General features: G+C 44.8%; 1 protein-coding gene across 9 annotated transcripts in view; it reads left to right on the forward strand.

Moving 5' to 3' along the window:
- The window catches only part of ELMO1 (engulfment and cell motility 1), a 501,394-nt gene that overhangs the window by 12,762 nt on the left and 471,434 nt on the right, over window positions 1-17,198 (forward strand). Inside the window, exon 1 of one of the 9 annotated variants that reach the window (XM_019655706.1) lies at window positions 16,295-16,519. The exons of the other annotated variants lie outside the window; for them this stretch is intronic. The gene's annotated coding sequence lies outside the window, so the exon portion shown is untranslated. Of the gene's footprint in view, window positions 1-16,294; window positions 16,520-17,198 lie in introns of those variants that run through there. 9 annotated transcript variants of the gene reach the window in all.

Consider the following 17,198-nt stretch of genomic DNA (forward strand, 5'->3'; position numbering starts at 1 on the left):
GGGGCGATGGCCGGGGGATTAATGTATTCAGGGAGGGTTGGGAAGAGGGGGGATGGGTTTTACTGGAGAAAAAGAAGTCCCTGTGGGTAGCATATGTGAAAGTCACGTGAAGGGCACCTTTGGATGTTGGAATTGAGGACCAGAGAGCCCGGGGCAGGGAGCACTCCAGGCCTGAGTTAGACTGGGAGGACGGTGCGTGGGGCCCTGGGTCTGGGCCTTTAGCAGAAAAGCAATGAGAAGCCAATGAAGTGTTTTACTCAAGGGGGTGATGTGATCAGATTTATGCTTTGCAACGATCTTCATGGCTTCAGTGTGTACATTTTACGTCATAGAAAATTGGCCTTAATGTGCCTGTACCATTGCTACTTTTAGAATCTAACAATTTCTAAGAGAATCAATTTAGCCACTAGTGTCTCCTTCAAATTTGAAACAGCAATTTAACCGAGTGATTTAGCACGGGTATTGCATCCACTTAAGGATGACAAAGTACCTCGTGCTGTGGTACTCAGCCTTCAAAGTGTCTTAGAATCACTGGGGACCCAGAAACTTCCTTTTAACAAGCCTCTCAAGTGACTCTGATGCAAGTGGTCCCAACTCCACTTTGAGAAGTGTCATCTTAGAAAGTACTAAGGAGCGAGAAAAGAATTACAAGCCTCAAGGTGAAACATTGTCAGGCAGCCCCTAGAGGTTGGAACCGCTTTATTGCTCGGGTTTGAACTTGGACCTGTTGTCCCAATACTGGAGGACTTTTCTTCCAGTGCACTTGAAACAGATTCTAAATCCTTTGCGTTTCTTCTAATTTGTTTCCTAATCGTTTCACATGCAGCTGTTTTCTCCCATCGGTGGCATTTACTTCCCTCTGTGTCTCTAATATTTTACTTTTTATTTTGTCTCTAAACATGTCATAGGATCTTTCCGTAGGAGCCCTGGATGAGGTTATGAGGCAGGGGTGGGAGTGGGGAAGGCTGGCCCATGTGGAAGGGATGGAAGCCCTTCCGTTTGCTACTTTGCCCTCTGGAGAGGAGATGGAGGCAGGGGAGAGACCCGCCCATAGTTACTGCACCAGGGGAAGCAAATCCTTTAGCTCCCCCATTCTCTGGTGCTCTCTGAAAATTCTGCTGGGAAACTGACTATGAGGGAAAGGGTGGTGGGCTCGTGGCTTCTTTCCCAGTGACTGTGAGAGCCCAGAGCTCCTGTGCAGGTGAAATCGGGTTGAAATGAATTTTAAGGGTCAAGTTAGAGCAGAAAAGAAGTCACAGAAAAGACGTTAGGCACTTTGGTGGGTGAGAAGAGAGAGTGCAGTGCCCTGGACCCACGTCTCCCGCTGGCCAACGTGACACAGCTCAGTCGTCACCTCCTCTGGGAAGCTTCCTTGATTGCCTGGCACCCCCTTCCCGGTCACTCTGAGCCTCTCTGTGCAGGCAGCTCTCACGCGGTCTTCCTCTCTGTTTCGTGGGCTTTTTCCTTGAGTAGACTGGAGGCCCTGAAGGCAGATATTCCCATTGCTGAGCCCATAACAGGCACTCAGTAAATGTTTGCAGAAAGCAGCACTATCATTCATGTATACGAGCACTGCATCCTCCTGCAGTCCTTTCGGAAGAGCCCTTTCAAATGGCTTCCTCGTTCCTGAGTCAGAGCCCCAGGGACCCATGGTGCAGGGAAGCCTAGCATGAAACTCTCCCTGGACTCAGTTTTGCTGAAGACCGGACCTCTCTGAGGTCACCGTGACTGAGGTGTGGGCCAGACCAGATGTCAGATGTGGGGAGGCAAACGCCACTGGCTCTGCAATGCCCTAGCCCTGCGGTGGCCGTGGTGACCACTTTACTGTCATTCCACTGTCCCCAAATCTACCCTGGATGTAAGGAACTTTCCAGAGGAGGAAACCAACATTCTGTCATCACATTACTGTCTGCAGAAAATTCATTCTTCATGTGTCTGCTTATAATTCTCTCCTAGTCACCAAAAAGCCAATGGGGCATCGATATTAAACCGTAACCTGGAAGAACGGAGAATGCATTTCTTGGCTTACATCCCAAAACGACTGTCCCTTTTGTGCCTCCATCCACAGTTGGGTCAGTGTTGAATCTGGAGAGAATGTTTCTCTCTTCCTCCCCACGGCCTGTGGGCCACCAGGCACTGGAGACACACGGGGGGGGGGTCAAGATCGTCATCACGTGTGTGGTTACCCACATTCCGTTTATTACACTCTGCGAGCGCCGTGGCCTTGATAACTTAGGTTCCTTGTCTATAATTGCGCGTTATTTTTCTAGCAGCTATCAAGGGTTTCAGCGAGCAATTGAAACTTGATCGGTGTTCTGGCTCTTCGTTGCTGAAACGATTTATCCTAATGTCCGAGTGCTGAGCCGAGCCCATTTCTCTTAAGCCTAAGAGCACACTCACAGTAAACCCCAAACTTCAGTGTTCCAAGTTCATGCTGGAAGTGGGGTGTATTCAGGCCTTTGCAGCCACATGCTCAGATCTGCCCCAGCCCCTGTCCCCCGCCACGAAATACCCAGACAGCTCCTTGTTCCCAGTGTTGGGATTCTCCCAGTGGCTGAGTGTGTCCATTCCAGTTGTGCATTCTGGAGCTGGGGAAATTGCCACAGGATGGGTTTGGGGACCTGCTGGACCTGAGATGGATCTGAGCACCTGAATTCCATAAGCACCTACTCCAAGTGCTGGGCGACCAGTGACGTCCTGGGTCTCCTGGTATTAGTGTCAGCTCAGAGCCAGTGTCCAGTCATCCCCAAATGCCTGAGGATTTTCTTTTCCCCAGGGCACAGCCCCCCTAGTAAAAGGCTACAGGTCCCTGTGGGGGAAGGCTGGGAGAAAGATGAACAGTATAGAGTTTTGGCGATGTACCAGGGACCTTCCCCAAGGGGACCCAAGACTCCCCTTCACTTAAGGGGTTCTGGTTCTATCAACTGGTTCAGTCCGGGAATTGATGGAAGGGCCATGGCTCTGTTCTTATGACTCAGGTTAGACTGTTGTTCATTTGACCTAGAACTTTTCTGCTTCTACAGATCAGGTTAGAATGTAGGAGGCCTCCTATCTATCTGTTTGCTTTCTGGGAACACTGTGAGTAACTCGCCCACACCACCAGTCTGTGCGAATCCGACTGCTCTGACGCTGCTGTGACTCTGCTGTTTATATGGTAGCCGCTCCGTATTAGAAAGGGCTTACACAGAGCCCTTGGCTGACTGGAGGCCTGGCCCCACTTACTCCCTTAGACATTCCTTTGAGCTGCCTTGGAGGGGGAGAGGGTGACAAAGGTAGGATCTCCACGGATGAGGTTGAAATGACTCATCGCCTACTTGCTCTGGGCAAAATCATTAAGTTCTCACAGCTTCTGTTTCCTCTTGTACAAATGGTGCCCTTGTGTTCACAATAAAATGAAAAATGTGCCAGGGAGCAGAGTTCCTTGGCCCCAGCAGGTGTGCAATGGGTGTGAAAGGGCATATGCTTTTGAACCTCTCCTTCAAAATCGTGTTCAAGGCCATCGGTTGGTTGGAAGGGATGGAAGGAGGCCTCGCAAAAAAGGCTCCCGGGCTGCCACCGTCCTGTACATTTCCTGCACCCTTCACGTTGGCTGATGGCTTTCAAATACGTGCTCCCGTTTAGCTTCTGTAGAACAAAAAATGTCATTTTTTTTGTCATTAGAAGAGGTTATGTCTACAAAAATAGTTCATGAAATTTTGTTCTTTGCATTATGGCTTAAATTTCAAGTTCACTCTTTCTCCAGTACCAGCATTTCATTCCTGGCTTGTATTTTTCTCTCTTTAGAGAAGAGAAGGTCTGCCTGGGACAGGTGACCTTTTTTAGTACTCCCCTGATGCCGTGGGGACTCCCGTTTGGGGGCCCCATTTGTAGACTTCATTTATTAACTGATTCTTCAAACACTCGATGCCAGGGGATGGTGGTACGCAGGTGGTGCCTTTGCTCTCTCCAGAGGAGGAGGAGGCAGCCATGGACACACCTGTAATACCGTGTGGAGCCACCAATCACTGTCGCTACTGGCCAGAGGCATGCTTCACGGAAGATGCTGTGCCTGTGAGCTCTGCGGGCTGTGGTGGCCCAGGCATGAAATTAGGGAATCATGAGGCCAGGGTCTTAATCTCGGGGCTGACACTGTAACCTTTGCCACCCTTGATGGCTTCAGTTTTCTTAGCTGCAGAAAGTGGAGGAAGGGCTCCAGATATGATGAATGGAGCCCAAACAAAAGAATGCATGGATCAGTCAGCTGCTTCCAAATCATCATCTCACCCATTTAAAAAATTCGAATCTGCACCCTCAACAACAGGAACTCTGATTCTGGGTGCGTTCCGGAATCTGTTTATACCAAGGCTCCCTGCCTTGGCTAACTGTGATCCGAAGCTCTCTTTGGGAGGCCCTGGATGACTTCTAGTTCCATCTTCCCTGTAGCTCCATTCCTCATCCTTGACAAGCTAACGCCCTCCTAACTGTCTCCTTCAAAAGCCTGTTTGACCTCTGACTGATTGGCTCTCCATAGAGAATTAATTCATGCCTCTGTGCAAACCGGCAACAGAAAACAAAACAAAACAAAACTCATCAATTTATGCTTGTTTATTTTCCTGGCTCCCCTGTTGGCCCTGGAGCTCTGGAATCTGATTATGGTATCACATTCATCTTTGCCTCCTCTGTGCCCTGCCTGTTGCCAGGCACGTAGAATATGGTCAAAAGGGTGTTTCAAACTGAGCACCAGCCCTTCTCTCTGCCTGTTGGCACTGCTCGGAAAGATTTAACAGATGTTTCAAACAAATCTCCCCAGCATATCTGGGATTTCCTGTTGAGTTACTTAACCAATGCCAGCCCCTTCCTCACAAATATCTGACTGTTACAGAGCTAACTGTGTTCCATCCTTTAGCCCTGAGACCCCCGGGAAGGACCTGGAATCATTGAGAGAAGCGGGGGGAAGAAGACAAGTTGGAAAGCAACAATTTAAACTCAGGTGTTTTGCAAATATAAGCACTTCCCAAATATGCTTTGGCATGCTGTCTGTATCCCTCCGCCCCTCCACAATTGAAAAAGACAACCAACACTGTGTGTGCCCAAACCCTCCTCTGGATAGGATGCAATCACAGTGAGGAAAGGAAGGTTGACTTCCTGGTTGCCCTCCCACTCAGAGTTCCGGTGGCACCATCCCACACTGTTTGCATCACTGAGCCACTCACGCTGCCAAGACTGCATCTTAAATTTAAACACATTTGGATGGGGATAAAGGGTAATGCTTCACCATAAGAGGTGCGTAAGCACGGCGCATCGTTAGGTCTCACCCCTGCTTTTGGATTAAACACACAATGCTAATTGAAACGTATAAAGCTCATCTTCTGAGCAGCAATTTGTGTATCGCTCTGCTTTCATCCATTTGGTCTTTGAATGTTTTGGGAACTTAAAGGCTGAAAAATATTTCCTGGGGGTCTTTCCAATGCGCCTCTCATTTCATTGTTTTGATCTTCAGGCTACATGTTGACTTGAAAAAGAACCAGTGTTACAAAAAGACATGAAATCGCAAGGTTCTGGTTCCTGATTGTTGTTTGGGTGGCACAGCTGTGACAGGGCTCTCACCGTCAACACTGTTGTTCACTGGTTCTGCCCAATCCTGTCTGGGGTCAAATGTCCCATTTAGTTAAGGCTGCTAAGAAGCAAGATAACTGGGTTCATTAGCCTGAGTGGCAGAAGTTCCTCTGAAGAGAGTTATTTTTATATTCATACAATTTTAATATTTGGGAACAGGCTGTACCACTTTCCAGGTGCCAAAAGCGATCACTCAGTTTTTTTTATTATGTGCTATTTTAGCTTCAAAAATATTTTATTTTTTATGGACGGCATTGTGCTTTTGACCCAGTTCTGTTCCCTGGGATGTATGTCCTAAGAGGATGAGGTTTATGATATCAGTAATATCTGGAATATTCATTCTTTTAAAAGGAAATCACCGACCCTGTCCTTCTCTAACACACACACACACACACACACACACACACACACACACACATACACACACCCTCACACCCTCCCAAATATGCACCCTTTAAGTTAAAATGCCTTGGAGTATGTATGGGGAAAATTATTTTTTCTCCCCTTTTCAGCAAGACAAAGCATATAGAGAGGCTTTGTGGGACACAGATGGAGTAACCAAGGCCTCCGAACTCACCGACCTGGGCAGTGTTGTCTTTACTGCTCCTTTTAGCAGGACTGTTAGGCCCACGGTGGATGTGCCACGAAGGAGGGACTGTGGGCCTTGCAGAAATGAGAGAGTGTGCCAGTCACAGAAGTGAGCTGTCAGCAACCATCTCCTCTAACTATAATTTGCTACAGCCTGGAAATGAATAAGTGACAGCTATGAAAAGGGCTTTAGAATAATTGCAGCTAAAAGTAAAAACATTATAGCAAAGATATTACAGACTACCGCTTATCCTTGTTTCTATTCATGGAAGGGCTGAATGTTTGGGGTCCAGAAAATCTTTACAAAATTGTACCCTTGGTCATTATACTTTTAGCTAGTCTACAATGTGCCTTCTGTTCTTTTCCATCTCATAGTGGCTTTGGTTTTGCTGACACCTGAAGGAGGGTGACATTATGTTGGCATGAGCGTGACTGGAGTTTATTTCACCTGAGGCACAGAGTGCTTCAAGTTGTGCTTTTCCTGGGAAGTTGGGGGTTGAGCAGGTGCTCTTGTTCTTGGCTGGATGCCATCATGCCTGTTATGTGCATTTCATGAGATTTAGTTTTACACTTTGAGAAAGTGTTAGCCTAAAACATAGCTTAAAAAATGTCTCCCCACCTTTCAGCTAATGTAGCACATCCTAGAGATGTCAGGTTTTTTTTCCTTCTGTAAATTGAACTGCAGAAGAATGAACTGGTCATTTTGGCAAACCATTTTGTTCCAAATAAGTACACACATTAATTTGCTTGACAGAGAAAAAGAATTGAAATACCTAAACTTGAGAGAGAATTCTAAATGTCATTCTTGTCTTGGAAAGTCACAGAGTCAATTCCGTGCCTTTTCTCACCTCTGATTTCCAGCTGGTAAATGATGTGAATCTAGTTTCTAACACCCTCTGATGGTCTGAACCATGATACTTCCTTAGGGGGATAAGGTTAGTATTTGCAAAGGTTAGTTCATGATGTTTCTGGAGAGAAGACAAATAATCTTTTATTGAAAGGATCTTAGGATCTTGGAGATTCTAAGTTTATGTTTCCTACCATACGGTGTTGAAGACAAGTTAGTTATTAATGCTAGCCTTTAAAATACATTTAAAAAGCAGCAAGAGAAGCACAGTGAGTTACCTACAAGGGAGCTCCCATAAGACTGTCAGCTGGTTTTCAAACAGAAACTTGGCAGGCCAGAGGGATTGGTACAAAATATGCAAAGTGATAAAAAGCAAGGACCTACAATCAAGATCACTCTACCCAGAAAAGCTATCATTTAGAATAGAAGCCAGAAAAAGAGCTTTCCAGACAAAAATAGGTAAAGGAGTTCATCAGCACCAAACCAGTATTACAAGAAATGTTAAAGGGACTTCTTGAAGAAGAAGAGGAAGAAGAAGAGGAAGAGGAAGAAGAAAAGAAAAAAAAAGATAACTCATTATACACATGAGAATAATAAAATGGCAATAACTACATATCTATCAACAATTACTTTAAATGTAAATGGATTAAATGCTCTAATCAAAAGATAGGGTGGCTGACTATGCAAGAAAACAAAACCCTTACATACGCTGTCTACAAGAGACTCACTTAATATTGAAAGACACACACAAACTGAAAGTAAAGGGATGGAAAAATATATTTCATGAAAATGGAAATGAAAAAAGAAAGCTGGGATAGCAATACTTATACCAGACAAAATAGCCTTTAAAACAAAGGCTATAACAAAAGACAAAAAAGGACCCAGTAATCCCAATGCTGCGTATTTATCCAAAGAAATCCAAAATACTAATTCTAAGACATATGCATCCATCCATATGTTCGTTGCAGCATTATTTACAATAGCCAAAATATGGAAGCAACCTAAGGGTCCATCAATAGATGAATGGGTAAAGAAGTGGTACATAATGGAATATTGCTTTGCTGTTAGAAAAAAGAATGAAACATTGCATCTGTACAAGCTGGGTGAACCCAGAGGGCATTATGCTAGGTAAATAAGTCTGAGAAAGACAAATACCATATGATTTCACTTATATGTGGAATCTAAAAATCAAAATAAATGAACAGATGAAACAGAAACAAACTCATAGATACAGAGAACATTTTGAGGGTTGCCAGATAGGAGGGTGTGGGGAGGTGGGTGAAAAAAGGGAAGAGATTAAGAAGTACAAATTGGCAGTTACAAAATAGCCATGGGATTGTAAAGTACAGCATAGAGAATGTAGTCAAATATATTGTAATTACTATATATGGTGCCAGGTGGGTATTAGACTTATCAGGGTGATCACTTTGTAAGTTATATAAATGTCTAATCACTATGTTGCTCACCTGAAACTATTGTATATTGTGTGTCAACTGTAATTGAAAAAATATATATTTAAATAATTGTTTATTTATTTTAATGCATATTAGAAAACATATAATAAGCACATCAAATTATGATTTTACAGATTTTCTTGCTTAGGATGAGACTAAGGTGAAATAACCTCAAGAGAAATATTGACTATAAAAGGGCTGGAAATAGTTTTTGAAGAGCTAGAATTTGGGAAACGCTGATGTAATTCAAAGCCTGCACTTTGGGCTGGGATGAGGCTACAGAGGCACCAACTTGCCAAATCTACTTAGTGGTGACATTGAGACTGGAATCCAAAAAACAGTGCATTATATTTGGGAGTCATAACAAGGACAGCTAGCTTTTATGGAGTGCTTTTTGTGTGTGATGCAAAGTGATTTATATAGGTTATCTCATTTAATTCTCACTACAGGCCTTTGAGTTAACTACTATTCATATTCTTATTTTATAGCTAAGAAAACTGAGTGTTATAGAGGGTGAGTAATTTGCCGAAGATCATAGAGCCAGAAAGAGGTGGAGCTGAAAGGAAGGAAAGATGGGATCACACACTGGCTGATCTTAGGTCCGTGAGAATAGTTAGCATCAAAGAAGACCTTGAAGAAGAATCCTTTTGTTAGGAGATTTAAAAGCCTGTGGAGTAAATATTTATGGAGAGCTTAAAAATTGTGCTGAACTGCTAGACACCAGGGACCCACAGACTTGTCCGGAGAATATGAATTGAGGGTTTTGTAGCCTTATTGGAGCGGGGGACTCATTGGACTTTCTCTGGGAAATTCTCTTGATACATTAGCATGTTAAATGCTGGGAATTTGCAGTCAGCAACCTGTTTTCTTCTGTAATACTGATGGCTTTCAAACCCAGTTAACCACAGGTTCCCCTTTTTCTCCAATAAAACCTGTTATGTTTTGCAGAACTCATATTCTGTGGAGCACCCAACCTAATCCTTTTAACTCATTATACACATAAGAAATCTGAGGTCTGTGATGACTTGGCCAAAGTCAAAAGTATTGGGTTGTCAGAAAAGTCATGACGTATTTTTTTCTGTTTTCGTTGCAACAATGCGTCATGACTTTTCCGACAACCCAATTGTTGTTGGCAGAATCTGTGCCATTAATTCATTAATTCAGCAGTTATATATCCAGTACCTCCCAGTGGCCAGGCATTCTAGGAGCTGGGGTACAGCAGTGCACAAATGGACAAGACAAAGGTATCAGAAGACACATCAATAATGTTAGATAACTGTAAATCTGAGAAAATGAGAAATCTTTACTTTTTCTGCATCTTAAGGTAGAAGACATGCCTTTGTCATCCTTGTTTTCTCAGTTTCTAGCCACTTTTGGTATGTCTGGGGGGCAGCAATGTACCTTTAATAAGCGTTGAGTAAATGAATGAGTCGTTGATGATTTGGAGGCCTTTCATGTTCTGTAACAAAATGATCAATTAAAAAAATTCTATTAGTTTTGGTGTGTATTTGGTGTGTAACACACACCAAGAGTTAAACAAAATGTTAAAAACAGAATGTTCTTGGGGGTCCGCAGGCTGAAGTAGGTGCATTGGTCACCTCTGTTACGAAGCCTAGTGTTGACCAGTATTGACCTCAGGCAGATATTAGAAGACATTATTAATGAAAGAAGTCATATTTGAAAATTATCTCTATGGTTTCTGGCATTGCTAAGTTGTTTCAGTGGCTAAAATTTTCAGATCACATCTGTTTGTTTGTTTGTTTTTATTTCTGGGCTTTGGTCATGTTGCCAATGTGCCAGAATGTCCAAGGCTCTACCCAAATGGCCAATATCTGCAGATTCCTGTGGAGTGTAAGGTTTGTTCAGATATAACAGAGGTGATATGGCCAGTCCTTCAGGGCATGAGTTGGGAGAGCTACGTGTGGGTCCTGGGCCATCTGTGTGTCTGATTTTCTGAACTGTATAGCACACCGTGACCTCCCAATCTCTGCCCATGAATACTGAAAAAGAGTGACAGAAGGATGCATAACTTGCTTCCTTTCCAGTATATGTTTCAACCATACCTAAAATAGCCAATGTTAGTATAGGACGAGGGGCCTGTGAGTCCACTGGACTAGAGTTCTGAGCTGCCCAAGTGGTCAGCACTAGGAGGAAAGATAAGGAAAGTCCACAAAGCCAGTGACTTTTCCAATTGCCTATCTCCTCCTCGAGGGAATTTGTGACTGAGGCAGGCCCTTCTGCTATGGAGGGAATGGCAGCCTGATGCTGGCACGCTCGTGGCTGTTTACAGTTTGCTTTGTTGTCCTAAGAAGTGGGGACGTGCCCTGCTGAACCCTGCTCTGTATACCACAGGGGGCTCCCTGCTTCTGAGGGGCTCCCACCCATGAGGTCCACGGACTGCCACCCAGCATAGCCCTCAGGAAGCACTCACCCAACACCATCCCAAGTGGATTATTTAGTTTAGGAGAAGGGTGTCCTCGATTTCAGAGAGGAGTCTTTGAGTGATTACACACACAACCCCTCTGGTAGAGGGCGCTTTTATAATTTAAAAGAAAATAAGGGGAAATAAATCTGACAACATCTGTCAAAATCATTTCTAGGTTTCTCATGGAAATCTAGTTTTGCCCAAGAGGGTAGGTCCCTCGGAAGGAATTGTCTCATTCTGCATGGCTTTATGGATCACAGCAAAATCAGACATTTATTTTGGGGGAAAAGAGGACAAGAAATACTTATATAAAAAGGTTTGGAATCAGGATAGACGTGTGAGAAATAAATAAAATGGAAAGCTGCACGTTTCATTTAGACTCAGGAGTGAAAGCAAAGCTTTTAGAGGTTAGGTAAAGAGACATATAAGCTCAGTGGTGTCTGTACGAGTTTACTGTCGGCTGCAAGAAGAATGTCTGACTACAGAGAATGATGAAACGATGGGAGATGGTAGTGAAGAGAAATGGTGGACGTTTTTCTCTTCTCTATTTGTAGGAAATAATCTGTAATGTGGAAGAAGACAGCAGTGCAGGGCTAGGAGCGTGATGCCTGGACCCCAAAAGAGCCAGGCCTCAGTCCCACTTTCCTCATCTACTTGATCCGAGAATTGAAGCGAGCTATGTGATGCTTTTAAATCTCAGTGTCTCCATCTGTAAAACCTCGAGAGGATGCTATGCAGTGCTTAGCAGGCCTGGCACATGGGGAGTGCCCAATCGCTGGTGGCTTTTATTATGAGCCATAAATAGAAAAATAAATGGTGGTCGGTCCCCAAGCCTGAAGAGGAGCCCTTGGGAGGTGGCTTCAGACCCCCGGCTTGATTAAGTATGTCCTCATGCTTGTCTGATTTTTTTTCCTAAAGCAACCTTATAATGCACCATTACTAGAATGCATTTTGGAGTTTTTAAAATCAGTTAACTAGTTCTAAAGCCCTTTTCCTAAATAAGAAGCCGGGTGTTGCCTGCCTCCTCCCTCTATCTGTACACCTGTTTAAGCATTTTAAAATCCACCACAACATTTAAAATCATGAAAGCCAATGACTTCATGACTAAACAAAATTCCCTAACAGCGTCGTATATTTCTGCCAACAGCTGAATCCTCTAAGAGGCAGGAAAACCACCAGCTTCTTTAGTAATACTGGTGATGTGTTGAGACTTATACCAGATCCCTTAGGCCAAAAAGAAGCCTGTTTTTTATTTTTTTATTTTTGTAGGGTGGGAAATCTGATGAATTAAGCCAATAATAGCCAACCTCTTGGCCAGAGACATGTCAATTCTTTGTCTAAACTCACAGAAATGAGACTGTTTAGGGACTGGAAAGGATTGATAAATAATGCAAACTCATTTCTTAATTGAATTTATTTCTCTGGATGTTATGTGCGTAATGGTAATCAATACATATTGTTAGTTTGCTTTGTGAAGTGGTTTCAAGCTGGGATAGGGATGAGTCCGTGGTGTTAAAATAGAGGAAAGCTAATTTTGCTGGGCTTGGCTTTAATCTTATTAGCCAGATGTTCTAATCATTAGAGCTAACCAGTCAAATGAGGCCACACATATCTCATTTGCTAATGCAATTGGATTGTGAACTGCATTCTTCAAAGGCTACCATTGGTATGGGGGCAGAGGCACCTCTTGTCTGCATTTTGGGAGCATAGGTCGACCCCCTGGTCTCACTCAGGTCAGAAACACCACTGCCCATTGCTTTTGGCTCCAGCTTCTGTAGTTAAACCCCAGGGCACTTGTAAACTCCAAGCTCAGGGGCCAAGTGTGGCCAGGGAGGGTGGTAACCCTTCTGGAAGGCCGCTTTGTGCTGCTGTTTTTGAGGCCTGGCCTCATTCATCGCTGCCTGTTAAGGGAGCATTCAGAGAAATAAATCCATCGCAGTTCCCCATTTTGACAAAGCCTTTCATCTTCCATCCTTTTCCTTTTGCAGCTTGGTCCACTTGCTCCATGTTCAACCCCAAAGAAACCAGGGTTGAATTGAGATGATAGGTTCAGAACAGCCTGGAGCTTAGAAGGTGTGATTATGTTAGAGAAGCTGTGGCTTTGAGTTTGCTTAGCTGTGACACCTGGAGGTCTGCCTGCACAGGGAAAGATTGACAGAGTCTGACAGGAGAGAACTGTGGCCCCAGTAAGCCCTGATGTTTTGATAAGGTGCTTGAGGAGATTGCTGGATACAGAGCAGAGTAGTTTCCTGAAGGGTGTAGGCAACCTTGAGTCCTCCTGGCTGAGAATTCCAGAATGTGTGTCCTGGGAGATGAGTGGTGGGCAGGACCGGATAGCGTCCAGTTGGCTCAAAGAAGAAAATGGGGGGGGGGGAGCTATTTGAGGGAGAGCTTGGCGTATATTTGGTATTTGTGTCTGTTTCTCTCGAAATGGGCTGATGTGTTGGCAAGAAGCTTCTGGCTGTTGTCAGCGATAGGAACATCTGTGCTGCTTTGCAGAAAACTCGGGGTTCTAAAGCAGTTGGTGGAAACTGTGTAACTGCCACTCACTGTCTCCTCCTGAAAGGAGTTCAGCCTCTACTTCTCAGAGAGTGCTTTTCACAGGAAGACGGCTTCTGGCTCTGCACTTCCCTTTTGCATGCCACGTGGGAGAAGCGATTTTGCAGCTGTGGAGTCTAAGGCCGTCATTCAAGTGTGCATACTCGGGGCAAATCAGCTCTGCTTGCTTGGTTGGAAATAAGAAGGAGAGAAGCCAAGTGAGCAAGGTGATTGTGACGCAGGCATGCAAAAGGAGCCGTCAAGGGGTGTGGCGAATTCTTTGAAGTCTTTGCTAGTCGCCTTAGTAAATGCTAAATGCTGTTGCAATGACCTTGACTTAGCAATGACAGCACAAAGAGAGTGTAGTTGTTGATGACTCCAAAGCCCAGGGCTGGTCAGTGGGGTTGCCCTGGGCACCAGCATCCAGCCAGCACCCTACTGGCTGTCTTCCTTTGGCCAGAACCTGTCGTCCAACCTGTCTTAACTTTGGCCTGAACCCAATCACAGATGTGGCTAAATGCAGAGGACACTGGGAAATTTAGCTGTGTGCTTGTGGAAAAGGCAGTTGGTTTACTGACCATACAGCATGGTTGCTGTCATAGCCCTGGATAATCTTCCTAGACAGCGAAGGATCTAGGTTTTGTGGGGTCTGAAGCTTATGCCAGTTTGGGGGTCACTTTAGAAAATAACACAAAATTAGGCACACGAGTGACTACTGTATTTAGAATGAGAATGGGAAGGGCTCAATTAAGTGAGAGGTCCTGCAGGTTAAGGGTCCTTAGCCTCACGGTAAATGTCTCTCTGTTCCTAGGTGTCCGAGTAGAAAACTTGTTCCCCCTGCTTGCACCCTCACCAAACTGTCCTTGTTGGCGCCTCCATGGAGCGCTTGGCGCGCGAGGCTGGGCCAGGCAGCTGCTCACAATGCCCTGCAGAGTGAAAATTGCTACAGCCTTTCCGGGGAGCCATTTGGCAGTGTGCACTGAGAGCCCACGTCCGCCCTGTGCTTTCACTCAGGGGTCCTACCTCCTGGCCTCCAGGTGCCTGTGAGGGGCCGAGGACGTGGGCGTGGCAGCTGGTCCGGAGGAATTGGAACCCACCCACCCTTCACTTCATGTACCTTGACTTTTCCAAACCGAAAAGACCCTTCATTTAGAAAACCAGCAAGCATGTAGCTCAGCGCTGGTATCAAGATTAGTTGGGGTAATGAATTGAAAGTGCTTAGCGTCCTGCGTGAAACTTAGTCAGAGCTTAATAATGTTATGTATTTGTTTATCATTCATACTAGGCCAAGATTTATGTTTGAAGATGTTCAATCTGCATTAGTCATATGTAAAAAAGAAACATTCCAATTGTCCAATGACAGGTAAATGCTTAAATTATGTCTCCACACAATGGACTATTACAGTAATTACAAATGATAAACATTTTATGGAAAGAAAGATGCATATAATACAATACATGAAAATAGAATGATGTAAAACACTATGATCCAAATCGTGTAAATAATGAGTCAATTAAAAGACACTGAAATTATGAAAATGTTAGCATTGCTCATCTCTGGGTGATAGACATATGGCCTAACTTTATTATCTTTATCGTTTTCTGCATCTCACAAATTGCATACAATTATTTGAATAATGATGTTAGTGATCCTCCTTTATAAATAGCAATATTGAAGCCTTAAATTTGCCTAATACTTTACTGTTTGGAAAGTGCTATCATATCACATTTAATCTTCATAACAACCCTATGAGAACAACAAAGGAAAAAAAAAACTTACACTTTTAGTGGAAAAAGATAAAACAAACTCACCCAATCACTAAAAACTTTAAATTTACTGAAATTTCCAGATAGCACAGTCACAGAAATCTCCATTTCCTTCCTCATGTTCCTCTAATTCATTCTGCTCTTCACCAAGCACTGTATCAAAGGTAAAAACACCACCCTCATCTCAATAAACATAATTTTCTACTTAGATTTTTAATTACAAGTATTGTAACAGTGTTGGTTTGGGTTATTTTTTTACGGAAGTTCTAGAATAGAGCTTGGAACCCTAGCCTGGTTCTACTGGAAAATGGTCTCTGCATTTCAGCCCAGGAGTTTGGAAATGTTCCCTGGGCCAGAGCCTGCCTGCTTTCTGAGCTGTCCCTGTGCTTTCCACTGAGCCCTGCTGCAGGCCCAGCTCTTGGGGATGGGGGGATGGGGTGCTGGAGGAGCCTCTGGGACCATGGGGACTAGCACCTCGTAATCGGATCACCCTGGATGCTCTGCCCCGCTGGCTGACTAGTGTTCTGTACTGGCTTCTGTCTTGTTCCAAGGGCCAGAATCCCTGCCACAGTAACCCACTGAGAACTGGGTCCTTGGCTCATACCAGTCCCTCCTGCCTGCCTTACTGACCCTCTACTGCAGAAGCTAAAGCTAGCCTCCCACCCCCAGCCTGTGACTGACAGGCTGTATTCTGTCCTGTATTCCGACTACCTGTCTGTCCCTGGGAGTATCGTGTGTTCCGAGATTCACCCTCCCCGCGCTGGGTCCTGCCTGATGCTTCTTATTCCAAGTCTGATCGGTAGATGCTGACCCCCTTCCTCGAGCGAACTCTCAGGCATCCTTGGCACGGGTACCCAGCAGGTACAGAATTCTGCTGGTGCAGCGCATCCCTTCCAGCTACGGAAGCCGCCTCGCCCTTTGCTTGCAGCCTTGCTCACCCCAGGGGCCTGGCAAGATCCAATTCCAGGATCTGGAATCTCCCATGGGCCTACCCTACCTCACTGCAGAGAACTGGGCCAGGTCACCAGATACTGCGCTGTGAAAAGGCAGTCTGTTTGGAAGTTGCTACCTGGTTGGAGGACAGCAGAGCTGCAGGCTGCTGGAGGGGCCGGACGTTGGGGAGCAGGATGAATTGTGCTGAATCTATACGTCAGGGTAGAGTACCCTTATTTTAGCTTCGATGAAAAATACCATTATGAGTCAGCTCATAATACGTAGGTTGCCCTTTCGCCTGTAACAGTCTGAAGTCCGGGAAAGTACTGTGGAATGGAAGTTTTCGTTTTCTTCTGTAACAGACAGGTCCGGGTAAGTGGAAAGTGTGGGAGGGCAAAGGGAGTGGGTGGGAGTCTGGACCACTGTGTTAGATCCCTAGGGCTGCCTTAACAAACTGCAGCAGACTGGGTGGCTTAAAACAACAGAAATTTATTCCCGGAGCCGGATGGTAGGGGTGCAAGATCAAGGTGTTGGCGGGCCGGCTCCCTTTGAAGTCTCTAGAGGAGGCCCTTCCAGCTTCTGGGAGCTCTGGCTTTCATTGGCTTGTGCATCATAACACTTTTCTCTACTTCCATCTTCTCATGGCCTTCTCCTTGCTGTGGCTCTGTCTTTGCAGGGTGTTTTTCTCTTCTTACAAGGACACCTGTCATTATTGGATTAACGTCCACCCTAATGACCGCATCTTAATTTGATTACATAGGCAGTGACCCTATTTCCCAGGGGTTTGGACTTCTGTGTAACTTTTTGGGAAACACAGTTCAACTCACAACAGCTGCCTATGATTCAGTCCCCCTGTACCCACTTTTGTGGTGTGGCCACCAGCAAGACTGCTTTGGGCCTCAGTTTCCTTGGCTTTAAAGTGGAGATGATAATAGTGTCCTCTTATAGGACTGTTGTGAGAATTAAATGAGATGATGCGTGGGATAGTATCTGGCTCATAGAAAGTGTGCAGTAAAGGTTAGGCTTTATGGCCAGTCACTTCCAGTCCTTT

The sequence above is a fragment of the Hipposideros armiger genome, unplaced genomic scaffold (genome assembly GCF_001890085.2).
Source record: "Hipposideros armiger isolate ML-2016 unplaced genomic scaffold, ASM189008v1 scaffold_244, whole genome shotgun sequence".
In the NCBI taxonomy this organism is placed as follows: Eukaryota; Metazoa; Chordata; class Mammalia; order Chiroptera; family Hipposideridae; genus Hipposideros; species Hipposideros armiger.